Raw genomic sequence first — 9,009 nt, 5'->3', positions numbered from 1 at the left:
TTTTGGGAGAAATTAGTTACGAGGGAGCCAAAAAATTCAAGCAGTGATGTGCCTATATTATTTTGATCCTTCAAAAATGTAGCCAGCGTCTAATTTTTTTTTTTTTCAGTTTTGTAGTCTTTCATTAGAGGGAAGATTTGTTTGCATACTGTGGAAAGCTGAGGGGGATTAAACCCTTCTCTGGAGCTCTTTTCGTCCATGTGAGCTTTAACCCTCTGCTCCACTAAAATGTCTATAGATGGACACAAATTGCATGAAGTAAGGAAAAAACAAAAGTGAATCCAGTTTTGCAAATCAGATCAAAGATGATCTCTGCTTTAGTTATCTAAGTGCAACCTCTTCATCTCTACCATAGTAGCTTTACTTTTCTTACATATGCTGTCTGACAGCTTGTTGAAAAACCATCTTGCTAATGTATGCACTCTAACATGCTTTAATTTTGTGCTTTTTCAGCCCGTTATTAATTGACCCATCACTATTTGTTCAGAATTCAAGGCTGACTGCCTCCAGTGCACTTAAAAAACATATGGGCAAAATTCATAGGCATCAGCTTTGCATACCATACAGCATGAGAGGTGACAGTACCAATTATGTGTCTGGAAGGAGACACTCCAGCCAGGCTACAGACAGTTAGCTAATATTATTCCAATGTGTCATTTTGAGAGGGAATAAACCTGTCGTGATCATCAGCTATGTAAAGTGCTGGGATCATTAGGCTAACTCTGGCAGTATCATGCTGGGTAGGTTGGTTTTTCAGTAACAATGCTCACAGTCATTCAGTCAAATACTTGTGCCAGAACTTTCACCCCCAGAAAATGCTGCTCCTCCTTTACGAGCACCTTGGTGCTTTGCTTAACAGGTTGCAGCTTCACACATCTGGCCCCTGTTGGACAGCCAGCAATAGGCATTCAGCCTGGTCTCTGCAGCAGACCATTCCCAGAAAGATTGTTTGCTCCAGAAAATATACCCCAAAACAAAAATAAGAGAGAAAATAATGAAAATCACAGAGCCAGTTGATAGGAAATACAGCTTCTTTCTCCTGCCTCCATTACTCCAAGGCCATCCCTGCAATATGGGTTTCATTCATGGCTCAGAGACAATACTGCAGAATTACAAGTTCAAGACGCTATTGGAAAAGCCACCCCATGACATTTTATATGGTTTTGGACAGGGGTGGAGAAGAGGATTTTTTTTTTAACTTAAAAATATTATTATTAGGTTCATTGTTACTCTGGAAACAATTGGGATGGAAGTGACAATATGCATATACACTTAACCAACAGCAAAAACTTTCTGTTCAGCTTTGCCCAAAATAGAAAAATAAAAGGCATAACTATGAGACGTGAGCTGGGTTTGAGCAGCTGAGTACAGCACTTGAATTTGCTCAGCTGAAAGGCCTTTGGATTGGGGTCAGTTACTTCATCTGTGCTTAGACACAGATTGATGGAGCTTCCTTCCCCTGTTCATAGTTTTCTACTCACTCACATGAACAGTTACTTCACAGTGTCATCATATTTGAAAATCAGGTAGTATAACAATAAAGCATTGCGATATAAGACAGCATGATGTTAGTGAACTATTAAAACACAACCTTTGCATTGGGAAATATCTGGATTTCACCTTAAGTATCTGGATTTCAACATGGCCAACTACCAAAGATTCAGATTTATAAAACAATTGTATGAAATCAGAGTGGAAATAAGACAGTAAAGTTCTGAAACTACCTCTAAGACACTAATAAGCATTTGAGGCTGCTGTACAGCCAGCCCCAGCACTGGCTTTGAAGCCCAAATAAGTGCTACACCCATTGCAGCTGAGCCTAGCTGTGGTGGCAGCAGGGCACCAGTGCCAGGCTCAACCCTTTGATCATCCAGCCTCAGCTGTCACTGTGCCCCACCACACACCCCGGGCTCCAGGATATCCAGAGCTCCACCACTCAAACAAGTGTTTTATTAATGGCTGGAAAAATAGAATAATTTTACAAAGCCTGAATTTGCACATCAAGAAGAACCCTTCCCAGTGTGTAGCAGGATACCATGGCCTCAGCTGGGCACAGCCTGACAAAGCCCAGCCACTCTCACTTGCTGAGGTTATCCTACTTCTCTCCCCAAGCAGGTGGGAGAGCACAATGGGGCTGCCTGCACCTAACAGCCCCCTAAAGAGCTGTTCTTAAAGCAATCCTACTGGATACATTCACCTGAAATGGAGAACAACAAGAAATGTTTCAGCTGATGACTTGCTCTGCTGCAGTCCAGGACAAGCTGACAAGCTGACAACTCATGTTCCACCTGCTGAGAGAGGAAAGGTCCTGTCCAGTGAATGCAGACTATCTAGTCTCTTGCATTGCATCTACAAAGCTAAAAAAGTCAGTTAAGAGGCCTCTATCATAGAGTATATTTATGCATAAATGTTCTAGACTAGGCAGACTTTCTATATGCACTCCATATATACTCTGTGTATACCTGCCATAACAGGTTTCCTTGGGCATTTGTGGTGAGCTGTCCTGGTTACTACTTGTTAGAGAAAAAACTGCATACTGAAAGTCTTCTTAGGACTTCTCATGTAAGAATATTAAACTCAAACCTCCAGTCTTGCATTATGTATTCTTTGCCTGATTATTTTTTAATTGTTTTTGTGTGTGTGTGCACAAATCCCAAGGCATATGTGCAAATTAGGATTCCTATCCCATGCCAGTCTGGAGACATGGTTTGTTTACACGCTCATTTAAAAATGCAAGTCTTGTCATTTCAATTGCCTAAAGTAAATTAGCTCTAATATAGAACTAGTGCCAGGAGTTTGAAGGGTTATTTTTTCTCTCTGTGGACAAATTGCTATATTGTGGTTACATTCCTACTTAGTGGCATGAAGCCACTTAAAAGAACTAACCTGCTCTATGTAAATGTTAACAACAACAATTTTCTGGTAATTCTATTCTACTTAAAATAGAAAATCAACTGCTGCTGTTACAGAAATATGCAGGTACTCTGACCCATGGCATGATGGCAGAGAGTACTCCTTTGCTTGCATCTCTGTCACATAAAAAAGCTTGACATGAACTCTGAAATAACTAGATTGCTCTGGATATGTTTGCAAATAAAATTAGTATACTGTGCTTAGCTCAACGTAATTGTTTCTCACAGCATATCCCATTCTTTTCCGTAGTATGACAGAGGAATCCAGTACTATGCAGCATGGTTAAACGAGATCAGCAGCAGACTTGGAGACAGGTTGATGGCTCTGAGGCCAAAGCAGGGGCCCAAAGCAAACCAAAGGGTAAGAAAAGTGCTGGCAACTGGGTGCCATGTCTGGAAGATGTATAACTTCATCTTGCAAATGCTGAACTGAGTGGCCAGAGCAGTTGTCTTCAATTATGGGGAGAGCCAAAGGGCGGAGAGAAACAAAGAGCGTAATGAGAACTAGATGCTGTTCTGCCAGTTCCTGAAAGATTATATGCTTATTCATTCGGTTAGTTACCAAAACACCAAGTGTTTTCAAGAGAAATCTAAACTTTGTATATGTCTGGGTGCAATACAAGTACACAAAGTAATCTGCGTGCAAGATGGTAGTTAGCTACAGTGGATGGCAATGTTACTGCTGATTATTATTTGTAACACTCTCTTGGTCAAAATCCAGGATTCTGGCATAGTACTGAGGCATTATGAAACTCCCCAAAATTATCATCACAAGTAACTCAGAGATTATTGTCTGCAGAACACCAAGAATGTGCTTTGTAGAACATACTGTCCTTGTCTTAAATGCTTATATTCCTGTTGAGGGGAGGGAGGACATTGGTCCAGGGAAAGTTTAAGGTCAGTAATGGCATGATTTACTGCAGAAACTCATTACTCTGCTCAGGAGACATTGGCAGCTCTTCAGGAAATATTGATTAGATAATGAAAAGCTTAGTTTTCTTCTTCATGGAACAATACTCTCTAACTGGGTTTTTGTACTGAAACATTGTATTTGATGCAAATGACAGGCGGAGAACATCGACTCTGATGATGAAGAGACTTAACTCATGTCTGCAGCACCTCCTGCTTTCAGCATTGCCTTAAGACATGCAAAACATCTCTTTGAGGCACAGGCAGTACAGCTACAAATAAAAAATCAGGCCATTTTTAGCTCTGGTCCTGTGAGTCTCCACAGCTGATGTCGTTCACAGCTCCCCTTTCTGCACTGCCTCAGGTTGAAGTGTTACTCCCAAGGCTGTACCCACGGTTAGATCTGCTGTCCCAGGGTATCATCCCTCCCTTCCTGCTGTCCATCTCTGGCTTTGGGTCTGGGCACCCCTGTCCACCACATTTCTCAGTGCAGCAGTTCCAGAAGGCTGATTGCTCTCGAGGCATCCCGAGGAGTCAGACCAAAACCAGCCTGCAGGATTCATCTTACAATGCAAGGGTGAGTTTCACTGCTGCCACACTGGTATCTTGTGATTAATGTTTTTCCCTTTACTGTATCAGGTCTGGTTTAAGTTGTAGAAGTGAATAGTTAACACTGGCTTTTTACTTAATCTAAGCCACCTTGAAAACTCTGGGTGGCATCAAATAACAAAGTATGTGCAATAAAATAAATGGATTGTATATAGTAGTAGGATAACATTCTTTAAATGGTTGGAATCTCAAATGAAGCATGAATAAGAAGCAGTCTAACACCTTTGCAGTTAGACAAATCGGAACCAGCCAGACTATGGGTACTTGGCTTTTCAGATGTAAGAAATCAGTAATTTTATTTGTCAGAACCTACAGTAGGCTTTGAATGTTTTTCTTATTCCTTGACTAAAATAATAAATCAAAGAAATACATGGTGTCATATGCAAATGGAGACACTACCAGTTCAACAGTTCAAAACAGAAGGAATACAGCTTAAGGCCTGGCTCTCTGAAATCTTAACCTTTTAAATGTAAAAAAAAAAAAAAAAAAAAAAAAAAAAAAGGACTGATATGATTAATTTTGCTACCAGTTCCAGCAAAACGTGGAAATGTGGACATAATAAATTACAAAGACTGAACTATGATTCTTATATCTGGATATCCACCCAATGCTTCAGGCAGCAGCACTACAAACTGTGCCTGTAAGACTAATTCTGGTGGATTAAGTGTCTTTTAAGACTGTCTGTTTAAGTCTGTTAAGACTTCAAAGTTTCAAAACATGCTGTTCTGAAGTCCACAGCCTTTTGAATCAGTGGTTTGTGAAAATAATTCACAACACACAATGGTTTGAGTACTATGGTATATAACATAGTGTACTGGCTGTATCAATCCTAGCCTTAGTGTCGAGGACACTGTGAGTTTAATACAAATTGTTTGCCAAAGGAGAACATCACCTGCAAAGATGTTACTCAGAGTTTTTCTTCCAGATTAATGAATGCCTTACTTTTGAAGGTTACTTTTACCACCAAGTTTTTCACATGTGCAGGGCTATATTTAAAAAAGTATCAGGCAGAATCCTAGCCAAGAAAGAGTTTTATCTCTGTAGACAGAACTTGTTAAACTAATTTTCACATTTTTCACAATCAATTTCTCCTTCTGATGGAATATGTAGATGATAAACACACCATGCTGTTCAAAAGATGGCTGTCAAAGATTCTTACTTCTACAAATATAAATATACCCCCTGATTTAGCAAATGAACACATCATCTTATGCTTTTGTGGTTAATTTAACTTCAACAATGATGAAAACCTTGAACAACCAATTCATAATTTATACCTGTGCCAATGAGCAATTTGATAAAACTAGAAATGTCAACTAGCAAAAATATTTATTTCTCCCTCTAGCTCCACCTTTTCCTATTTACAAACTGATAATCTGGTTTAAAATATAGATTTATAGGAGTCATATTTGGTCAAAACAAAGAACGTGCCCTTGAAAATATATATTTGAAGTGTTGTCTCAAAATAATAAGTAATGTTTATTTACGTAGAATCTGTCTACATGCAAAGTATCAGGAGTAATTTGAAACTTTAAGATCCATAATAAAATTCTGAACAAGAAAAATAACTGCTATGAACATACACTTACAACCACTCTACAATTATAAACAAGGCTTTCTTTATGAATCCCTGTTTCTCTTAGTTGCTGCTTTATTTAAATCCACACAGGACCACAGAAATGGAAACATCTCAATTCCTGTGTAAAGCACAATATTTGCCCTTAATGGTAAGAGGAAAATCACGCTGTATAAGAATTCTTTAATATATTTGCCTTTAGAGTTTATTGACTTTACTTCTACTGGTATTCTACAATATAGGAATAACATTTCATTACCAAAACGGAACCCTTCTGGATTTAAAAACTCATCCATTCAACAACAGTTTTGAATGAGTTGTATTAATTTAAGCAGTATGAAGCTAGCTGGACAGAGAGCACTAGGTCAACTAACTATATTTTAAAGGTTTCTTTCTTTAAAAAGGGAGGGAAATCGAGCCTAAAAACGTGCACCATAAATCAGAATTCAGTGACTGAAAGGTGGAGCAAACATCCCTCTGGGAACATAAATCAAGTTAGTACTTGAATTTGTATCATCTTAGAACATCTTTCAACTTTATTTATTAGGTAGCTGAATGATTTTATCTTATCCATGTGTAGTTATCTAGCTTTGCCTGTATCAAGCTGTTCCAGACAGCATCTCAGAGCAGTAGCCTGTACTGTGTTGGAAAGAGGCTACCATTGATGAATATGGTTTTGATTTTGGAAAAGTGAGCTGTCTGTCTTTATCATGGATTAAGGTATCATTCAAAAGCACACAGTACACTTGGCTCAGAGTGGGGCAAGGTAGTCTCCATCCTCAGCAGCCCTCCAGCCAGGCTTCCCATCTGGTTCTCATAAAGCTCCCCAGCTACATTTCATCCTTTGAGCTGAAGAGACGATGCTAGATTAAAAGCAGGCCCAGCAGCGATAGGTTTCAGCAGTTGGGGCAGGTATTCTAATTATGTAACACATGTAGTCATTTCTGGTACATAAATTGGCTTCTTACTGGTACATATTTTATTGGTACCAGTTTCTCCAACAACAGGCATTCTAAGGTAAATGATACCAACCTGCACCAACCCATAAGGATAAGGAAAATTTTTGTTTGTTTTACCTCTTTAGTCGAGTTCTATCTTTAAATCAAGTACTAGAAGATTAGGAAATACAACTTGCTTAAACACTTGCAGCCCCAAAGATGTCATTTCCCTGGGCAGGAGATGCTACAAGAGGACTCATATTTTCTCAACCTCATCTTGTCACTCCATTTTCAGCACTGCAGCCTCCACTTTGCAACAAAGTTCACCCTGGCACAGATCCTCAAGCTCACACAAAGCCTCCCATAGCTCAGTGAGATTCAAGGGCTGCAAGCTTCCTAACAGGCAGATCCTGTTGCAGCACTGGGGACAACTGTACCAGAAAAATGTGATGTAGAGTTGCCATAGGTACTATTTCAAAAGCAGCATACAAAGCCACATAGCAAGCATTACAGTTGCTCAGCAATATCATTTTGTATATTGAGTGAAGTTACTTCCATTGTTTTTGAAATATAAATTATTTATTCAGGCCCATCTTCAGGAATGCATTCAAGTATAATTTAAAATATAATAACCTAGATATAGAATAAAATAAATAATCTGAAGTACGTTGAAATATCTGGTATGGAATTTTTCTAAAACCTTTTTAGTACATTTCTGACATAGTTAAAACAGAGCAGAATTAATGAACATCCTAATGCAAGGAATCACAATGTTTATCTACTAAATAAAAAGAAAATAACCTCTCTTAGTTGAATACTGACACTTCTAAAACACAGTCTCTCCAAAATCAAAACAGAGTCAGTTTGCTGGAAGTGGTGCAAGCCAGAGGTGACTGTGTATGCTATATCTCTGCTTTAATGGAACAAGCACCAACCCTTTATGTGCTTCCCAGATAACTGAGCTTATCAAGCAAAACACCGAATTTCTATTCGTTTTTCTGTGACAGAAACCAACACCTAGTGCTAGTGTCATGTCAGGATCTTGTCAGAGGAACAGGTATATTTGCAACAATTGTCAGCTCTGGTATATACCACTGCAGGCCAACCTATTTTAAACCTGTTGATCAGCTCCATTCTGGCCACCCAGCCCATGAACAGACAGTGAACTAGCAAACTGCTTTGATATACAGCAGACTTGAAAATTCCCCAAAAGTTACCTCCATCTAGTAGAGAGATTTTAACAGATTTATTGCATTTCTCACTCTTACTTAAACTCTTGTGCCAATAAACAGAATACTTTCATGCTTGGTATGAATCTCACATTTCTCCTGAGCTGCACTGGAATCTTGAACTTCCACCTGTCTGACATGAAAGGCCCATTTCAGAATTTACTGTTTATTGGCATTTACTCTATTGGATTCCCCTTTTTTCCTCTTATTCCAGAGGAGGTTAAGGCTTTAAGACAGTTGAAAAAGTTCAGCAGGGGATAACAGTATACACACTCTGTGTGCAATGCAGCCCTATATTTAAGAACACATTTAGTCACAATTTATTTCCATGGCCTGCTTTCTTTTTCAGCAGCCTGTGTGAATTCTTTTAGGATGATATTAAATCTATCAGCTGCACCCATTGTGTTGGATTCAATATAGAGTGGACCAAAGAACACATAAGCCCAATGCCACTCCATCTCTTAGGAATCACATGCTTGCTTAAAGTAAATTATGGTGTATTATAATAGAAAAACTGTCATGAGTTATTTGTGGCTAAACACCAAAACAAAGTAATATGTGACAACATCTGATACTCAATTAACTTCAAGATATTTGCTCCAAGGAATTAGTTACTAACCAAAATTATTGCCATTAACTTGTTCTGTAACAAAACTTTGCAGGAAAGAAAAGCAAAGGCACTGCATGTGGCCAAAAAACCCCATCCTTAAGTTAACATTCAGCTACATGCTGGGCCAGCCCTCTCAGCCTCATTCGCTCCACCTACACTGAATAAACCAGACATTTTACTTTGAACTTGGTCTTCCCCACACCAGCTCTGTGTTGATCTGTTCCTA

The sequence above is a fragment of the Lonchura striata genome, chromosome 1 (assembly GCF_046129695.1).
Source record: "Lonchura striata isolate bLonStr1 chromosome 1, bLonStr1.mat, whole genome shotgun sequence".
In the NCBI taxonomy this organism is placed as follows: Eukaryota; Metazoa; Chordata; class Aves; order Passeriformes; family Estrildidae; genus Lonchura; species Lonchura striata.
This window is presented reverse-complemented; position numbering follows the sequence as displayed.